General features: G+C 36.1%; 1 protein-coding gene across 2 annotated transcripts in view; it reads right to left on the minus strand.

Moving 5' to 3' along the window:
- The window catches only part of LOC131071190 (uncharacterized), a 70,151-nt gene extending 54,969 nt beyond the window's left edge, over nt 1-15,182 (minus strand). The window contains exon 1 of one of the 2 annotated variants that reach the window (XM_058006913.2): nt 14,844-15,182. The gene's annotated coding sequence lies outside the window, so the exon portion shown is untranslated. The remainder of the gene's footprint in view (nt 1-14,843) is intronic. The other variant, XM_058006922.2, reaches the window with a different exon arrangement.
- Nucleotides 15,183-22,001: the final 6,819 nt, after the last annotated feature.

Below are 22,001 nucleotides of genomic sequence, written 5' to 3' on the forward strand. Positions count from 1 at the left end.
TCTTAAATCATTTTTATTGAATTAATAAATAGTAAATGTAGATGTATAAAAATGACCATATTCCTAAATGAATATTTTATGTTCATTTCTCTATTTAATTAAATTACCCGCATTCCTCTATTTAATTAAGTAAATTACTCAATTAAATTCACTATACCCATTTAATGAATAAATCATTTTTATTCAATTAAATCCCTTCTATCCACTTTTAATTAAATTCAAATTTAATTAAATAGTTTATCCTAAATTGAATAAATCTAATTTATTTAATTTCTCCAAATTACAACCAAATTGAATTAAATTAACTTTATTTCAATTAAATCCTATTATCCCTCCATCCACTTGCATTCTCCTACATCTCCCACTTGCTTCCTAAACCCCTTCCTAATTTCTTCTAGACCCTTCCAATCACTTCTAAATTAACCTAACCCATCTTCTAAGCTTTGTCACATCCCTAAAACAAAGGGAAGTCACTTCTCAAACCCTTAAAGTCTTTGATAACCATTAAAGGCTTCAAGTCTTCAACCACTTAATTTTCCAAAGTCTCCCAAACCATTAATGGTTAATTCAACCCTCTTACATGGTTAGAGACTTTTTGCCTAACTTAACCTTCATCCAACCCAAGGGTCTCATCAAGCCTTTAATGCTTTGACCATGATTATTTCTTAATCATTTGCACAAGAGTTTATCCTTGGATTAACTCTTAATCCAATGGGTAAGCCTAACTTAAGCTTTACCCTTACCCTCTAGATAACCATGAGGTCTTCTCAGGCATTTAATGTCTCCAACCCCTTTTCTCAACCAGTCTTATGTTGACATTTGTCACCATTTCATTGGTGCAAATTGCAAACATGGATTCCCAACTTTCAAACTCAACCTTTGATTAACTCTTTCAATCTTGACCATCTATTGCCCTATTTTTGCTATAAATAGAGCTCTCATTCCTCCATTTTAAATATCCAAGTTTGTAGTATCATACTTATGCTCAAATACATTCAAGCTTTCATTTCATATATGCTCATCATTTAGCCTCTCTTTTAAAATAGAAATTAATCTAATATGCATTTTTAGAATACTTTCTTTATCATTTAGCTCAATCATAGACTAATATATCATGTTAGGATAGTATTTATACTAACCTTGTCATCTTATAATCTAGTTTATTGCATTTTAAGATCATGCATAGCTTAGGATGCATTTCATTCTAAAATCTATCAAAGCATCCCTCGTTCTTGCATTTGTCATCCCTAAACCATTTTGCTCAGTGATCTGAGAGCAAAAACATTGGTTTGAGGGACTGTGTAAGATAGAGAACCATGGGACCAACCTTGGGAAGCTGAGCGATACTTCATTACTCCATAGCTTGCACCAAGAAGTCCTGTGAGTGTGTGAGCAAGGCTCCATAGAGCTCCGTTTTTCACATATTGAGTTCTATCGACCCGCTTTTCCCGCATACAGTAAATATTTATTGATTTAAATAAGGCAGCTTACTCTCCACTCTTATTAAGTGGGAAATTTGTCATATGGAGCATAAATCCGGTTTTCGACTTGGAACGCACTGTTTTGAATTCAATGTAATTGTGGCAGTATTAGGGTGCATGCCCAAGTGCTCTAATAGTTTTTCTGTGTAGCAGTATTAGGGTGCATGCCCAAGTGCTCTAATAGTTTTTCTGTGTATTCTTAATTTGAAATCATGTATTCTTTGGAATAAAGTAAGAGAACAAAAGGGCTTTCAAAAAGTAATCACAATGGGTTTTGAGCCTTGCATTCAAGCAACTGTTGTTGCTACATGATTGATGAGCATGGACTTCACAAAGTAATCTGATATTTATTAAGAGAGAGACAAGATCTGGTAGAGCAATAATGTTTGACATAGCTTGGACTGGACGGTAATAGGATTCTATTACATATACTAGCAAAATTAGTAAACTCATTGTATTGTAAAAACAACACCTACTTGATCATTGTATTGTGGTTTATCATAATTTTTAAAATGTAAATCTAGGAGCCATCTCTCAACCAGCACCTTCTAGCTTGCGCTATGTGATGGCTACCAAAGGTTGACCAATAGAAGAACCTCTTGCCCACTCCCAAGGCCCTATGGTTTGCAATCTATGATAGTTACCAATGGTATTTTGTAACCATTGAATACAAAAATTCTGCTCAAGGTATTATATTGCCTTCATGAGTTCTCCAAGTGCAATGATTTAATGGTTCTCATTAGACTTGGCGAATCCCCATACCTAGAGGACAATTGGGAAGCACCCCAAACTAAAATATAAGCACTTGTTCAGAGTGTTGAAATAATATGTAGCAACGGTCGGATAATTCTAACCATTCTAATATCTACTTGGCTTAATAGCCTTAGACATCTGTATGATAAATTCTTTTCTTCCTACCCTTGATCATGCTTCACTGTATATGCATATTCTGATCACAGATCACGATGTTATATGATGATCGATTTGCTCCATAATCATCAATATGATAATCGGATTATACATAGCATTAATTATGTTTGTATATCGATTATCAAGAGCGATGATTAAATGTTGTTTATTAAGTCATAGTAATTATACTGATTACTAATTGTTTAATCAAACATTACGTATGTTTATCAACGGTTATCAATGGTCGTTGCTCCACATAGGAGTCACGACTCTATGTGGAATCATGTCGATTCCACATAGAGCCATGAATCTATGTTGATCATCGAGAGTTTATATCTCGGCTCCATTCCATTCTATGACTGAAATACGAAGTTGTTGATATAACAGGAGCAGTTGATATTATTGTGCATACAGCAACGATCTGCAATACAATCAGTTGTAACATTATACAGAATATTGTGTGATCTTCAGTTACATTAAATAATATAATCTGAACTGTGTAATCAGTTTTAAAGGAAATTCTGATCCATACATACTACTGTGCATAATTCTATACTACATTATAATTTAAAAATTACCTATATATAAATCTGATCCACTTTAACATGGTATCAGAGCCAGCATAAGAAAAAGATCAGATCAGATTTATATAGACGATACTACACTCTATATATTCTCGAATTCTTCAACTCCCTTCTATACATCAAAATGGTGAATGGTGTTAGATTTGAAGATCGACTTGATGGAGCTTCCAACTTTGTATCTTGGAAGTTTAGGATCATGCTTGCTTTAAGAGAAAACAAATTAGATGAATTCGTAAAGAAAGCTATACCTGTACCTGACGAAGTAAGAGAAAAGCCCTAATGGATGAAAAAGAACAATAAAGCTATGAAAATGTTGGTGGATGCAGTGAAAGATCATGTTGTACCAATTATCTCAAAATTGGAAACGGCCTATGATATGTTCAAATCATTAGAAAGTATGTATGAGATAAATAACACTAGCAGAGCTCTTGCACTAAAGCAACAGCTCCACCATGTTAAAATGATCAAGAGCGAAACTATCACCTCATACTTCATGAGGATAACAGAACTAAGAGACCAGCTCTCCACCATTGGTCACACAATTGAAAGTGAATAGTTAACCACGTTGGCCCTCAATGGTCTCCCTTCTTCTTGGGAATCATTCATTCAAGGGATAAGTGCATGATCTAAACTTCCTAAGTTTGATCGTCTAAAAACTGATTGCATTCAAGAAGAGTCGAGACTAATCACAAGAGGGATTGGACAAAGCTCCACGAATGATGACATTCATGTTCTAACCACACACTCCACCAAGAAGAAGGGAAAGAAAGGATACTTCAAAAGAAAGAAAGACAAAGAATCAAATGGTGTTTCTACGTCCAAGAGAAGGAAGGATATGTCAAAAGTACAATGTTTCAGATGTGACAAATATGGTCGCTATGCCATGAAATGTCCTACTAGGACCATGCCTCAAGCTTCCATTGCACGTGTTGACGAAACCCTTCCTCGAGGAGATTCAAATGGATTCATCTTCTATTCGGCTCTTTCAAGTCATGTGGCTACCGGTCACAACACTTGGATAATTGATAGTGGGGCATCACGCCACATCATAGGATTTAAAGAACATCTAGATAACTTGGTGGAGAATACATCAAATGAGAAAGTTAACATTGGAGACGACTCTAGCTATTCAATAAAAGGAATTGGGACCTCTACTCTACAACTAAATTCAGGCATCTCCACACAATTGACTGATGTATTATTCGTACCAGGGATTAAGCGAAACTTAGTCTCCATATCAGCCTTGGAAGACAAAGGCTACCGAATTGCTTTCATGGATGGCAAGGTCCTAGCATGGCCCAAGAAGACAAACATCAAAAAGGCTCAAATTATAGGAGTTCGCCATGGATGTCTCTATCAACTTTGCACTACTTCTTCTCAAGCACTAATTCATGATTCTTCAAACACATGTGAGATTTGGCATAGAAGATTGGGGCATCTTCATTTTTGTGCTCTACCTTTGATGGAAAAGATGGTGACAGGACTTCCCAAGCTTAACCAAGAACGTGAAGGAACTTGCAAAGGATGTGCCTTGGAGAAGAACACTAAAGGTACTTTTCATAACAATGAAAGTAGATCTAAATATGTTTTAGAACTTATTCATTCATACTTATGTGGGCCCATGACAGTAGCTTCCTTAGGTGGGTTCTTGTACTATGTTACTTTCATTTATGACTATTCTAGGAAAACTTGGACATATTTTTTGAAGAGTAAAGAATCTGATGAAGTACTAATGAGATTTAAGGAATTCAAAGCCCTAGTAGAAAATATGTCAGGGAAAAGAATCAAAACCTTAAGATCAGATAATGCAGGAGAGTGTACCTCTAATAATTTTAGAAACTTTTGTAGTGATGCTGGGATTAAGAGGGAGTTTAGTGTTCCCTATAACCCTCAACAAAATGGTGTGGCAAAAAGAAAAAATAGGACCATTGTAGAATCAGCCAAAGCCATGATACATGACCAAAATCTTCATACCTCTTTTTGGGCTGAAGCTTCTAGAACTGTTGTTTATATTCAGAATAGAAGGCCTCACAGCATTTTGGGAAATAAAACACCTGAAGAAGCATTCACAAGAGTAAAATCTGATATAAGCCACTTGAGAATCTTTGGTTGCCCAGTATAAATACACGTACCCAAAGATAAAAGATCAAAACTAGAACCTTCAGGCAAGAAGGGAATATTTGTAGGCTACAGTGAAACATCTAAAGCCTATAGGATCTATATTCCAGGACAAAAATTGATTGAGTTAAGTAGAGATGTAATCTTTGAAGAAGATGTTGCATTCAGAAAATCCAAGGATATCCATGAGATAGAAGATCAAGAGCCTCCTCAAAATATGGAAGAAGACCATACTCCTAAGATTCAGAGGGAGACTCGTGAACTTGTGGAAGATGTTAATCCAAATGAACCCTTGGATCCTACTGATGGGCCTAGAGACATTGTTGTAAACCGGAAAAGACCTCTTTGGGCAATAAAAATGATGCAAGAGGTTGAAGGCTTTGCAGCACCAAAAGGAACCTTTAGGGAAAGTAAAAGACCACACAGATTCTCCAGCTATGTTGCACTAATGAGTGAAATCATTGAGTCAGAACCCACTAGTGTTGAGGAAGCTTCTAGTCTTCAAGTTTGGAAAGATGCTATGATAGAAGAATACCAATCTATTCTAAAGAATGATGTTTGGGACATTGTTCCTAGACCAGAAGGTAAATCAGTTGTTTCCTCTAAATGGTTCTTCAAAATTAAACATGTTGCTGATGGTAGTATTGAAAAATATAAAGCCAGATTTGTAGCTAGAGAATTTTCTCAAAAGGAAAGAATTGACTACAAAGAAACCTTTGCTCCTGTTTCTTGATATACTTCTGTCAGAATCGTGATTGCTATTGCTGCATCAAAAGGGTGGAAGATCCATCAAATGGATGTAAAGACTACCTTCCTTAATGGTGTAATTGAGGAAGAAGTATACCTTGAGCAACCTAAAGATTTTGTAATACATGGAAAGGAATCTTATGTTTGTAAATTAAAGAAGGCATTGTATGGTCTTAAACAGGTTCCTCGTGCTTGGTATGAGAGGATTGACCATTACCTTTTGAGCTTGGGTTTCTCCAAGAATGATGTAGATTCTAACCTATATTTCAAGGTAATTGATGGAGAAATCTTGATCCTAATTCTTTATGCTGATGACTTATTAATTACAGGAGAAGATCATCTTATTATCAAATGTAAGCAAGAGTTAGCATCTGAAATTGATATGAAAGATCTAGGTCTATTATACTATTTCCTTGGTTTAAAAGTATGGCAGAAATCTGATGGAATTATTGTAAGTCAAAGAAAGTATACCATTGACATTCTGAAAAGGTTTGGAATGATGGATTGTAAATCCATGGTTACACCTATGGAAACAAACTTGCATAAGTTAAGAGAAGATGCAGCTTATTCAGAATTGGCAAATCCCACTCTTTACAGGCAAATGATTGGGTCCTTGATGTACTTGGTCAACACTAGACCAAATATTTGTTATGCAGTGAGTGCACTTAGTCAGTTCATGAGTGAACCAAAACAAATACACTTAGTTGCAGCAAAGTATATTCTGAGATACCTGCGTGGCACAATCGAATATGGTTTAAAATATAATGATGTGGACCTAAACCTTCATGGGTACATTGATTCTGATTGGGCTAGGAGTGTAATTGATCGGAAAAGCACATCAGGATGTTGTTTCAGTTTGGGCTCAGCTATGATTTCCTGGTTCAATAGGAAGCAATCTTCAGTTGCACTCAGCTCCACAAAAGCAAAGTATATTGTAGCATCCATGGGGGCTCGAGAAGCTATGTGGCTCAGAAAACTTCTTGTAGGATTGTTTGGACAATCCTTAGACCCTACTATCATCCTGTTGTGACGTTTTCACACATCGCCCCATTGCAAATGGGGACCCCTGCTTTTTGCTTTTTAGGGTTTGTTTTCTGGGTCTTTTAGGGTTTTGTCCGTTAGCCTTTGCATTTTGAGTGTCGCCCAGGGGATCACCTAGATAGCAAGTCTGGCTTGAGTGAAGTCCTGATCCTGAAATTTGGCTAAGTCTGGAATGTCCTGATCTTGAAATTTGACTGAGTCTGGAAACTGAAAAACCTAAAAAAACTAGATTTTGCAATATAACTCCTGGAGGTCTGAAACCACTCTCAAACATCCTGAAAGTATATATGGAATATAACTTAAAGTATAAGTGACATAAGCAGTTCCAAAAGTGCCTAAAAAAAGCAGTTCCTCTCGTGTTCCTTCCAGTTGCCCTAAAATTCTATGGGCCGGTTACGGTAGATTAGTTGAGTTTCCCGGGTGGGAATTAAATCCGGCCGGTGGCTGGAGGATGAGATCGAGATTAACAACTATCTTGTCGAATGCCCGTGGAGCTATAGCTTTTACTTGTCGGATGCCCGTGGAACTATAGCTTTCTTATACTTAAATGTTATATTCCATAAAAATTATCCTGATAGAGAGTTCAAAAGTCAAATTTCGCTCCTGTCCTTCACTGAGGATCCAGAGCAAATTTCGCTCCTGACCCTCTCAGGAGGTCCAAGGCGAATCGCTCCCGTCTCTCACCAAGGGTCCAGGGCGAAAAAGCTTATTTGAGTCATTCCTAACCTTGTTTGGTCAAATTGGAACATCAAAGGCATGGTGGAGGACGAAATGAACGTGATAGAGCATCCAAACGTGATTAAAAACAATGAAATGATGAAGTTTTTGCCTAGAAGGTCAAAAGCACTCCTGTCCCTCACTAAAGGACCAGAGCGATTTTCTTTATATGCACAATTTTAGACCTTTCTTGGACATTAACTTTTATTCATAGCGTGAAGTAAGGTGAAATCTTTCCTAGCCAAGGCATTTCATGACGAAAGATGAAGCATTTTGGCCTAGAGGGCAAAAAGCGCTCCTGTCCCTCACTGAAGGACCGGAGCTTGATTTTCAAATTTGCACTATTTTTGCAAGATCCAAGTGATTTTACGATTTGAAGAGGTCAAGGGAAGCATGTTTTGTCCATTGAATATAATTTAAGTGGTCTACAAAGGAGTAAATCAACCCAAATGACAATAGGCGCTCCTGTCCCTCACTGAAGGACCATGGCGTTTTTTCAAGTTTCTCCTCTTTGTTTGAGATTTTATGGCAAAACTTGACTTGGATGGGAAGGACGAATGATGTTTTATGCTTTAGACGCGATTGAGGGTTTAAAAGACAAGGAAATATACCATGAAGTAAAAAGGCGCTCCTGTCCCTCTCCAAGGATCCAGAGCGATTTTCTAAAAAGTGCAAATTTCTTGCAAAAGACAAGGCAAGTTTGTGATTGAAATGAATGGAATAAGGCATGATTAGCCCATTGAAGATAATTTGGAAGGCTAGCAAAGGACGGATAAGCTTGAAATTGCAAAAGCGCTCCTGTCCCTCTCCAAGGGACCAAGGCAAAAAACATATTATCTAGCTCTTCTCTCCAAGTTTGAACAAATTGGGGCCAAGGCGCAAGTTTGAAATAATGTTTAAAATGCTTCGAGGTGGAATTGAGATGCAAGAGTTGCAAATTTTGATGACAATTGGCAAAAGCACTCCTATCCCTCTCTGAAGGACCAAGGTGAAATTTCCAAATGTGCCCATTTACCTTACATTTTGAGATAATATTTTTTGTTTTCAAAACTCCAAAGAGAGTGGAGAATGATGTTCTACGCCTTGAGGATCATTTGAAGTTGAAGGGATTAAGAATATGTACAAAGGACTCAAAAGCGCTCTTGTCCCTCATTGAAGGACCAGGGCGATTTTTACAAAACCAATAACTTCCCTCCAAAATTACGCTAAGGCAAGGTTGTGCGAGATAGGAAGGATCTTCTAAAGCATGGTGAACAAAAATTTGACTTCAAAATTTGAGAATCCTAGCCTAAAATACAAAAAGCGCTCCTGTCCTTCACTGGAGGACCAGGGCGAAAATCTTTAGAACACCAATTTTGCCTTGCGAAAGCAAAATGAGCATGCATAGAATGGACGAAAGGGATCATTGCTTGCCCCACAACGAGAATTGGCAATTAAAAGATGAAGGATTGAGGACAAAAGTGAAAAGGCGCTCCTGTCCCTCTCCAAGGGTCCAGGGCGAAAATGTCCTAATGCACTTCCCTCCTAGAGATCAAATGAAATCAAACTCAAAACTTCAATTAAAAATGCCATTTAAATGTCTAGATGAAGTTTTGGGCGAAAAAAAAGGAGGTATGCAAGGTCTAGACTGAAAAGTCACCCCTGACCTTCACCAAGGGTCCAGGGCGAAATTGGTGATATCCTTCATTTTGACGTTGTTTGAGCGTTGATATTCTTAACGAATTCACCAAATTTGCTCACTTTGGGGCCTTTGGAGATATTGAATCAAATTCGCATTAAATTAAAGGCATTTCAATTTAATAAATTAATTTTGTACCTTGAAATAATCAAAATAAACATCTTAGAGGTATTGAAATTAATTTAAATAATTAAAAAAAATTAAAAGTTGAGCACTTAATAGTCATTATTTTGCCTTTATTGTTAAGTCGGCCTTCTTCTTAGTGGGATTTTATTTTATTTTAAAGCTTATTTGCTAGGTCAGCCTCAACAAGGATCAAGGTAAGCGCTCTATATAATGGGAGAGGTTCTTTAGCAAATTCAAATCCTTCTTGCATTATCTCTCATGCGAACTTGAAGAACATATTTTGAGGAGCGAAATCCAGAGGAGTGGAGCGAATTTCTACTAAGTGTGGAGAAGCTAGTGGAGGGCGAAATTCATCTTGAAGGCTATTGAAGAGGCGTATTTCTTGCTAGATTGGAGGATAATTTCCAGACTTTTGAAGGCATTTGAAGGCAAATTTCCAGATTTTGAAGAAGCTAGTGGAAGGTGGAGTTCTTTTCCAAGCTAAAGGAGGCACAATTTGTTCAAGATAAGGCTTTGATCTACATTTTGCCTAGCGAATTTCATCTATTTTTGCATCATTTCTTAGAGTTTAAAACTCAAGAGGAGGTATGGCGAAATCATCTTGACACCCTTATTCAAGGTTTGATTTTTTTAGACATTTTTTGGAAAAATCTAAGTATTACATGGTTAATTAGGAAATGATAACTCAAGATTTATCATGAGGTTTCCTAATTAAAATCTTAAATCTTCCTTTTGAATCCTAATTTCTACACTTCAAGATATATTATTAATTGTGAAATGTTGTGTAGGTATCAGGATGGCGACTCCCAAGCTCGAAGGATCTACAAGTCGGGACGGTCTCCTCCAAGAAGATCAAGCAAGGAGAAGGGCGACTTCCTCCAGTCTAGCATCGACAGGGACGACCTTCTTCGATCCAGCATCATCAGGATAAGGGCGACCTCTTCCAGTCCAACATTCCAAGACGAGGTGGCATCCTAGTCATCACTTCTCCAGTCAGTGTGGTCCACCTCAACATGTCTAGATTCAATGTACCTAACTCATGGGTGATGGCACAAACTTCGATGTACCTACCCCGGCTATTCATCGGTGGAATTTTCCATAGAGGACATGTGTCCAAGCAATACAATTATTTCATTGGTCGAGCATTAAATGTTATGTAATGGTTGTAACAAACCCTAATTAGGGTTTTCATTGTTGAATCTTGGCCATTGATCTCGAATTGATCTAAGCCATTGAATTGTATTGAGGGCACTATATAAGCCCTGGCATTTCATTTGTAAAGGATATAGATAGAAAGAAATAGAAGAGAGTTAGTGAATAGAAAGCAGTTAGAAAGGAGTTAGTGAATAGAGAGTAGTTAGATTAGAATAGCAATTAGAGTAGAGTAGAGAGAGAAGGCAAAGATTGTTGCCAAGATGTTGTTGTAAAAGACTTGTAACTTCATTGAAGAAATGGTGAAATTTATGGGTCGATTCGACAATTTGCATGGTCTCTATACTTCTCATATTTGATTTCATGTTATTAGATGAGTGGAAGAAATGTGCTTGATTGATGGTGGAATTCGTATATCCATACTACTAGCAGTTTGTTGATTGCAGACTTGCCTTGCGTAGTCAACTGCAATCACTCAGCTTAAGCTTAACTTCAATTGTCGCTTCTTCATTGATATGCATCAACCTGATGGTGTCTATGCCTGCAGTGATGATTTGAACATCATAAAGCTTTCCTTCGAAGATCGCACTAACCTTGTGGAGATGGTCCTGTGATGTCAAAACAAGACTTAGTTAGAATTCCATCAAAGATCATTCATTGCTCTTACATTCTTAGTGTTAGGATTAGATTATTTCCTCACCCTCATCTTTTTTCCTTTTTTTCAAATCAAAGCTAGTAAAATCTTGTGTTCCAGCAATATTCAAAGCAGATCAGACGTTCAGTCATCAAGTGTAAGTCCCCTTGTGATTCCAGCAAAATCACATCATACCACAGAGAGCTTATCCACACGTAGAGATCCTACAGCAAAGAACCTTGAAGTCACCCTGATTGATCCTTTTCGCGATATCTTCAGCATTCAGAGGCTTTATTCAAGAGAGGATAAGGTACCCTTGGGTATTTTATTCTGTGTTTGATAGTGTACAAAATACACGTCAACACATCCATTGTGACAATCAAAGTTGTATAAAGCTTTCTATCAATCCTGTGTTTCATGACAGAACAAAGCATGTGGAGATCCCTTATCATTATGTTAGAGACATGGTGGAAAGGAATGTTATTTAGTTGAGATATGTTAGTACAGATGAACAAACTGCAGATATCCTCACCAAGCCTCTTGCTAGGATAAAGTTTGCATACTTTCGAGGTAAGCTTGGTATGGTAGAAAATGTAGCTCTAGCTAAGATTGAGTCTCAGCAACATTGATTTGTTCTAATAGTACTAATGTATTCTCTAAGATGTTTAAAATGTAAACTCTTATTAATCTGATATGGTTCATGATTAGTGTCATGTATGTGACTCCATGACAACATTGGTTCAGTGCTTGATGAGCCCCTGTGAACATTATTGTGAGGTGACGATCTCTCAATAATGAACTTGTACATCTGATCATTATCGTAAGGTGACGATCTCTCAATAATTAACACTTGTACATCTGATCATTATCGTAAGGTGACGATCTTACGATATTGATTGATCATACCATTTGATGGATATCATGAGACGTGATATCTATGGACATGTCATAATGGTTTATATCTCTAGTAGTAATATCTATGTATATGCCATAATGGTGGATATCATGAAACGTGATATCCATGGATAAGCCATAATGGTGGATATTACATAAAGAGATTCTCATGGTGGATTTCATGTGACGTGAAATCCGTGGACATGCCATGAATTAGTATCTTTAGATATACCATGATAGTGGATATCATGAGACGTGATATCCGTGGACAAGCCATAATGGGGGATACTATACTAAAGGATTTATGGTGGATATCATGTGACATGATATCCGTGGATATGCCATAACTCCTGATATCACTTGAGGTGATATCTTTCTCTCACACAATAGATGAAGCTATTGTGTTCACAATATGATGATATAACTTATTAGGATAGAAGTATTCCTCCCTAGCTAAGAGGGAGTGTTGAAATAATATGTAGCAACGGTCGGATAATTCTAACCGTTCTAATATCTACTTGGCCTAATAGCCTTAGACATCTGTATGATAAATTCTTTTATTCCTACCCTTGATTGTGCTTCACTGTATATGCATATTCTGATCACAGATCACGATGTTATATGATGATCGATTTGCTCCATAATCATCAATATGATAATCAGATTATACATTGCATTAATTATGTTTGCATATCGATTATCAAGAGCGATGATTAAATGTCGTTTATTAAGTCATAGTAATTATACCGATTACTAATTGTTTAATCAAACATTGCGTATGTTTATCAACGGTTATCAATGGTCGTTGCTCCACATAGGAGTCACAACTCTATGTGGAATCATGTCGATTCCACATAGAGCCATGACTCTATGTTGATCAATGAGAGTTTATATCTCGGCTCCATTCCATTCTATGACTGAAATACGAAGTTGTTGATATAACACAAGCAGTCGATATTAATGTGCATACAGCAGCGATCTAAAATACAATCAGTTGTAACATTAGTTGTAACATTATACAGAATATTGTGTGATCTTCAGTTACATTAAATAATATAATCTGAACTGTGTAATCAGTTTTAAAGGAAATTCTGACCCATACATACTACTGTGCATAATTCTATACTGCATTATAATTTAAAAATTACCTACTTATAAATCTGATCCACTTTAACAAAGAGTATGATTCTTTTCCAATTTTCTGAGATTAAAAGATAAATGTTTTGAAATTGAGGACTGTCCATCATGTCCAAAGATATATTGGAGTAAATAAGCTAGTTTACCTAGTGCTTGCAGGATTAGTCCTCCGAAGCATTTTTCTAAAATGCCTATAGAGTTTCTTGAACCTATTTAAAGAGATTGAATATTGACTAATAGGAATGTTTTTTCTTTGATGCAACTTATGTTCTATCCAACATGTATGGGCACAAGTTTCATATTTTCTATCAACTCACTAATGAGTGGGGGGCCAATAGATACCAAAGTGTACAAGATTAGAATGTAAAAATGCCTTACGCAGAAAGTATTGAGTTGATTACTTCTCCATTAGAGCTCATCAGTCAAGGTAGGATTGAAGAAGCTAAGGCTCATAGACGTCATATGTGTTAAATGACATCAAAAAGAAACAATGTTGTGCACCTTTCCGTAGTGAAAAGCAGCTAAACCATTTTAGGGATGCACAAAAATCAGATTCTAGGAGACTCTTTGTGTGCCTTGCAATGGGAAACAAAACTAGGCAAAGTACTCTGGATAATTGGAGACCAAAAGAGATAAATGCCAAAACTGTGCAATATTTTTGCATACAAAACACTCTGTGTGCCTTGCATCAAATTTTTAGAGAGAGAATTTTCCTTTGCAGATACAGAAACCTGCCGCTTTAGGGATGGACTTGCCAGACACAATCATGTCTAGAATTGCTTCTAAAAGGATGTTGAATCATTCCAAATTGATGCAAAAGAAGAGATGCTAACTCTATTTGTCTGTGGGATGATGATCTTTCAAATGTAGCACCCCTGAAGTAACATAGACACAGCTTCAGAAAATAATGTAATAATATCGAAAGCATATTGGTACCTAATTGCACTGCTGAATTCTAACCAACCAACCAGCCATGTGAGAGAATGTACCCATCAGGAAAACCAAGCTGTTTGTCACCTATTCAACACAATCTTTTTAAGTTTTAGTCATTTTGTGTCAAACCAATTCCTTGCCTCGTAACTTTTGGTCTTTAGAGTACAAAAGCCAGTATAATGGCACAAAAGTGTGAAGAACTATGATGTACAGTGTATCAGATTTGTGTAGAAGAATGTCATAGGCTTAACATATGAAGATGGTCCAATCTCTAGTATTTATTCTATGTGAAAAAAGCTCTTACAACAATTGCATTTACAGCATCAGCAGTAGCTGGCATCCACTCAATAATAACTTAATAATAATGCTGTCAGGAAAATTGTCACCAAAATAACCTCGAGAACAAGGAAAATAAAATAAACAAAAGTTTAAAACTACCAAATAAATGTAAAATTCATTTCACAGTTCAAAGTATCTCTACATGAAGAACCAAATAGGCATCTAACACTAGTTACTACAACAATATCATATGTGAAAACAGCCATAGATAATACCACAGAACCAATGCCTTAATTTAACAGATAACAACCGAATTGTTTTAGAATGAAATAAAACACAGTGAAAATGATCCGGCCGCGTACATATTCCGAAAAAGAAAAAATAAAACTCACTAAACTATGCAAGTGACTTACCTCAAGATTTTGCACAAATTGTGCGGTGCTGTATGAGCAGAGTTTGCAGGAAAAATATTACAAAACCCTTTCAAAGCAGAATTTTTTTTAAAATGAGACTAACCAAAACCAAAGTCCCCACAGCTGCTGCTCCAATTTATTCACAATAAACGAAAAGAAAATCTAAGAAAATATCGGGGTTTTAGAGCTACTAGATTCTTGACTTCAGGACAAGATTTTTGCAATCTTCTAAACAAAAGCATATGTTGCGAATTAAAATTTGTTTTCACACGCCAGGTGGGAATGTTTCAACTGCCTGAAAGTTGCTTTTCCCGGTGCGAGACAACATTCCCGGTGAAAGCTACGACAAACTATGGCTAATAATAAATAATAAATATAAATGTTAAGAAAGTAACAGTTCTTAATTTTGAGGTTGTCATTCGGCTTAAGATGCTTTGGCTATATAATTCGCTCCCATAATAATAGAAAATAAAATGCTTCTTATATAGAATTTTAGGATAAATTAATTGATTCTTAAGAATAGAATAGAAGGAGAACATTTTTAATGTTCACAAAGTTCAAATAATTTATGGAATGAGAGAATTAGTTATTTATGTTAAGATTAATAATGATGAAATATAAAAATAAATATGATTAAATATTTGATTTTAAATTTTAATATTAAAGTATTATGTGATAGATGTCTTTATAGAGTTTTTATTTATGTTAATGTATTAGGTTTTGTCAATAGTTGTTGTTAGGCTAGAAAATTCATTGTGCAACTTTAGAGATCATTTCTGCAAACACGAAATTGACCTTTTGTACCCATGGATTTGACATTTATGTGTGGATTTAATCTTTTGAATGCAAAATCAAATTGTGCCCTTTTGATAACATATTGTTTATTCACCTTGTCTCTTGAAATTTGAAGTAAAATAAAGAGTGTTAACAAACACCTTTAAGGAGTTTTTTAGGTGAGGATCTTCTCTCTTGGTCAAAATCCTAGGATCTAATTCAATAATTTTAAAATAACAATGAATGACACATTAAGTAATCATGCAATATGCATAAACATGTGTAAATAGTGATTTCATGTTGATGCCACGCTCTAAAGGTAATATAATATGTAATGGAGCTCATGTGCTAGATCTTATATGTTAAGCAGTCATCAGTGAGGAGGGACCTCAAGGAGATCAATCTGGACCGGTCAGCAAGAGTAAACACAACGGAAACACACGGATATGATGGAGGCAATGCAGAACAGATAGTTTTATTGCATGAAATTTGATTACATCCAACTGGTAACAGTTGGGTTACAACATACCGGCTCACAAGCCTGGAAGAATAGGTCACAACCTGGACCTTGAATCGAAAGATCTATCTTCTAGGCACAGTATATCTATCTGATACTCTGATTGATTCTAAATTGATTTCATTCTAAAGCATGATTACAAATATATATCGATACAGAGGATCCAGTCGACCCAAAAGGAATCAAAACCTGAAGAACAAGACCTAAAGTGCAAAATGAACAAGGTGGGCCTCCGCCAAGAGATTCCTCCTAAAAATCCAAAGGATGAAATGTAGAAGGTCGGTTGCACGCCAAGGAACATCAAAATAAATTCTCAAGGCTCCGCAAGCTTCGGAATGGGTTCTCAGGCAACCGATAACAAAGGAACAACCAGTAACAAGAAACTATCATGACAACCGGTAGTGATGTCTTGTTAGAAAGTGATCCAAATGAGATGCGGTATGAAGCAAGAAATATGATCAAGTCTTCAAGTAGAATCCAACTCCACAGGATTCACGAAGCCAAAAACTGAGACACATAGAAAGGAAAACTGAAACTGCAAACTAAACAGAAAGGAAAATGTTTTTGGTTGATGCAAGATTATTGTGAACCGGGGAGATGCTCAAGCATTAGACATTCGAGGTTAATGAAAAAGTGAGCCTATCACTTTGTTGGGGTCAAAGGGAAACCGAGGCGGTCTACCTATGCCTGAGAAATCCAAAATGAGTCTTCAACTGGTCTGCTCTTCCACTTTACAAGATATTATTTGTACTGACTGTTCCGAGTACTATGCTAAATCCTATTGTCCAAAATCTCTTCAATTTGATCTGGTTCCTTCCGGTGCAATTGTTTCTCAAGGTCTACAACATTGTCCTCATTGAATTTTGGTTCATGGTACTCATGAATATCTGCAATGTTGAGTATAGGTGAAATACTTAGATTATCTAGTAGCTCCACTTCATATACATTTCCAGAACTGAACTTCCTCAAAATCTTACAGGGTCCAAAGTTCTTCATTTGCAACTTATTATAAGTTCCAACCAAGAATCTCTCTTTTCTCAAATATACCATCACTTCATCCCCAACTTCAAATTACTTATGTCTTCTCTTCTCATCTGTCTTCTCTTCTCATCTGTCTTCTCCTTATATTTTTTGTTCATGTCTTCCAAATGATGTTTAACCTGAATGTGCAATGTTGCCATGTGATTTGCAAAATCTTTCTCTTCTGGTTTTCACTGCTAATGTCTCTCAATTCTGATATTCCTCTAGGATGCACTTTGGTAATAATCTCAAAAGGTGTTTTCTGATACTTCTATTCACTGAATTGTTGTAGGCAAATTCTTCTTGTACAAGGATCAAATCCCAACTTTCGGTTTTATCTCCCACTAAACATCTCAACAAGTTTCCCAGCTCCGATTAACAACTTTTGTCTATCCATCAGTCTATGGATGAAAAGTAGAACTGAACTTCAAATCTATCTTCATCTTTTTCCAAAGTGTTCTCCACAAATAGCCAACAAACTTAATGTCTCTATTTGAAACTATGCTCTCAGGTAATCCATGCAATCTCACCACTTCCTTGAAAAATAGGTTTGTTACATGTAATGCATCTGATGTCTTTGTTGGCATTTTGAGTTTGTTGGTATTTTGCATAGAGATTGCATTAATGATATGTTGTCATTGATGTCAACTGAACCGGTAATGGTATTTATGTTATTGCTGATATTGTTGTTTTTTTATATTGGCTAGTAACCGGTAAGAAGAGCTTCGTGGAAGATGTTGTAAACATGTATGTTAAGTTTGTGAGATAAATCAGTGAACCGGTGTAAAGGGTTAAACCTTTCTATGCATTGTAACCGGTAAACCCTATCAGTTGTTAAACCCTAACCGATCAAGTTTGTTGGTTTATTATCTGATGAGCGGTAAAGATGAAGACACGTGTGATCATTGAATGAGGATATTTTCAAATTGTTTTGGCGTGTTTGCTTAATGTCTAGGAAAGGAACAAAGTGGATTGCATTTAATGCACAGCGTGTGATGAGTTACAAAGTCCTATGAAGCGGTGATCATGGAGCGGTTGGAATTTTCTTGAAGAATATGAAGAGATTGTCATGATTTATAACGGTCAAGATTGTACCGACTTGTTTGTAATCTCAATTATGAGAATTAGGTTTTTGTTGTGTTACCGACCTAATTGATTTCTATTTAAGGTCGATGAAGTTGTTGTAAAGGTTGTTGGCAAGATTGGTAGAAAACCTGTTGAGTGTGCAGTTGCCCAACCAGTGAATGGATCTGCACTTTGAGTGAATGCAGATTGAAGCATAGAAGGATCTAATCAAGCAAATGTAGTGCTACTCAAACAGATCAAGAAAACCTGTTGTTTTCTAACAATTACAGCAGAAGTAAAATCCCTTAATTGGGTAAGCTCTAACAAGCTTGGTGTGTGTGTGAAAAAGTGGTCTGTAGCTGCAAGCATAACACTTCAATTAAGTCATTATATGCATGGTTAGTAATCAATAATCAATAAGTAATAAACCATAACAAAGCGACTAATTGCCTTCTAAAAGATGCGAGTATAAGATTGCTCTCAGATTGTTATAAGCAATTCCAATGACTAGACTACACCAAGACGAATGATTTAATCTATATGATATTAACTATATGGATGCAAGATGGATGAATAATTCAAGCAAATAATCAATTCAAGCAATAATGGATGTAAGCAATGATGGATGAGTAAAATGGATGCAAATAATCTAAAAAAGCACAATAATCTTCAATGACTCCAAAGCAAAATTAGCGTGATAATAATCTCCAAGCATGTTCTCAAAAATCTCTGGGGTAAATTGAAATGAGAGCTGAAGACTATATTTATAGAGAATTACCAAGAGAAAAGCTCAATTTAGGATTAATTGAAAATAATTGAGAAATCAGGTTTAGTTAACCTTGAGATAGATTCCAATTATAGTTTAATTGAAATGCATTCAAATTAGAAGTCCAAGTTGCATTGGAAATGATAATAAATTAATTCCATGTATTTGTGATAAAAATAGATAATTCTTTTATTTATTCAAGAAAAGAGTCTTTTCAATGCAACTAAACTTCTTTTTCTGAAAAGCTTTGAGTTCCAATTTTAGAGAATAATTCAATAATTCAATTAATTGCTTTTCTGATTTCAAGTTCTAAATTTAGAAAAAGAAATAATATCTCAAGTTTGATTTCTCTCTCAATTCAATTCTTTTATTTTAATTTCAATTCAAGTCTTGTTTTGTAATTAATTCCTTTTGCATGATTAAATGGCAGATTTATTAATTAATTAAATATGCAAGGATATTTAATAAATTAAAATAGGATAATTGATCAAAATGATATTCTTGGAAATGATTCAATTAATTAAATGAATATTTAATTAATATTGAGTAATTGATTTGCCATGTGATATTTGATGATTAATGAATTAATAATGTGCTCAAGGTTGATTTAATTGCCTTTGGTTAGGACCTTGGTGATGTTGTCGAGATTAGGGGCCCATGGTTTAGATGACCATTTTTAGGGTATTACATTTGCCCCTCTTTGAATTAATGTGTCAGCAGCGCGTTGGTTCAAAGAATGTGTGATGTCTAGGAGATGCCAGTTCTGAACTTGAATGATCACGAACCAGATGAAGAGCAAGGTGTTTAGCTTGATTCGAAGTGACATAGATGAACGAAGTCTGATTAAAGTGATACCGTTCCCAAACTTGATTGAACTAAGGAACGATAGAAACAAAAGATATCGAACTTGAACTTGATTGATCAAGAAGCGGATCTTATTGATCTAGAACTTGATTGAACTTAGATGTAGTGAGTGATGATAAAAATCAATCTTGAACTTGATTGATCAAGATACGATGAGCGAAGATAAACTGTTCAACTTGATCAAGAAACGAATACTGAACACCTGCTTAGATTGAGTGTGATCAAAGATACTCTTTAAACTTTTGATTGAGTTTAAATGAATAATCAGTTTGATGTAAAGCGATGAAACTGATTAACATTAAGAGATTGATTCAGATGAAAGACAAATATCAACTTGATTTGAAGTGATGAAACTGATATGCCCCTAGCGATTGATTCGATTCAGATAATCGAGAGATCTCAACTTGATGTGAAGCGATGAAGCTGAGATGCCCCATAGCAATGAGAATTGATTTTCTTTAGTCAAAAAGATTTTGCTCAACTTTTGATGAAGATTTGAAAAATTTATTTCTCGACATTGAAGATGTGAGGTCATAAGATCATGAGTATGCCCCATCGGGAGCGAAATCGAAAAAGAGCGAGGGTACTTGATCATAGGCAATTGTGTGGCGGAAATAAGTTATTTGAGCGCAAATTGATTCTAAGGAATATTTGAAAAATTGACATTGATTGATGAGTTAAGCGCAAAGTTGATCGTGAAGTTGATGTGTAGAATTGAAATTGATATTCAGTGTTGAAATTGAGCGCAATTTGAAGAAAAAATGAGCATTTGATGAAAAGAGCGCTAAGTGGTCCAAATTGTGAAATTGACTAGCAAAATTATCTCAAATTTTGATTTCGATCTCGAAAATGGAATCAGAGCAGCAGTCAAATTAGCTAAGGGTACAATTTTCATGTCCATCGGAGCAAGTTGAAAAATTAGGTTTTTGGCTATATATGGGACAAAAGTGTCATTTTCAAATCATTTTAACCCTCCAAGTTTGAAAATTCAAAAAGCCTTCTGCGAAGAAAATGGTGGTCCCTACTCGTCAACATCGATTCAAGCGCCAGAGACACCATAATCGACCCCGAAACTATGAGCCAGTGGTAAGTGATCGATCTTAAGCCTCTTTATGTTTTCAATTTTGAATTTTTTTGGCTCATTTTTCAAGTTTTTTGCATGTTTGGGGTCGGGTTTCACATTTTATCGTGCGAGACAGGATTCTGTCTCGTACGAGTAACCGGTAAATAATCTTTTGTCATTTGAAAACATTTGAATTATCGTTCGGGATGCACCCTTGTATCGTACGACAGGTCTGCAAAAAGACCATTTTGTCGTGTGAAACCCAATAGTTTGTCGTTTGGGGTTGTTTTGTCGTATGAAAGCTATTCCTGACTCGTACGAGATTTTGTCCCTCTGTGTTTTGTCGTTCGAGAGACAGTGAGCATTTTTGAAGGTCTAAACGTGAAAATTTGATTTTGCATTTGACTTAGTTGGATTTGCTTGATGTTTTACTTCTCACGTAGGCTCGCTTGGAATGTTTTCTGATGCCTCGTTGTTGGGTTTTTGCAAGTTTGATTACCTCATGTGCTCTTTAGATGCGTTTATCCTCCCACTATGGCATTAGTTCAACATTTATTTGAGGTTGAGCAGGCTCATATTGATGTATGTGGTTTGACTCATCTTCTTAGTTTGCTAGATATCCGTGTGAATCACGGAATGCTCACAGCATTGGTAGAGCGTTTCCATTCAGAGCATAACACCTTTCATCTGCTAGTGGGGGAGTTGACTATCACTCCCGAGGATGTATATGGGATCCTTTGTATCCCTTTTGTTGGGGATAAGGTGGATTACGATTCAGGGCACCTTCCAAGATTGTAGGCAGTGAGGCATGTCTTCAGAGATCCTGACATTTTGACTCGTTCCATTAGTTGGGACATATTGATGAGCAGATACATTGAGGAGTTTCCTCTAGTGCGTGTTCTAGCAGGATTTATAGGTTTTTTTTTAATGCCAGATAGAGGGCAGCAGGGTTTCTAGCGTGGTTGATGAGATTGATGGAGACCCCTCAGAGGCTTGGTTGGGGTTCTTGCTTGTTGGCTCACATGTATCGTGAGATGCATGAGATCGTATATAGAGATGGTCGGAGCATGGCCGCAGGTGTATATATTT

This window comes from Cryptomeria japonica, chromosome 1 (assembly GCF_030272615.1).
Source record: "Cryptomeria japonica chromosome 1, Sugi_1.0, whole genome shotgun sequence".
NCBI classification, from domain to species: domain Eukaryota; kingdom Viridiplantae; phylum Streptophyta; class Pinopsida; order Cupressales; family Cupressaceae; genus Cryptomeria; species Cryptomeria japonica.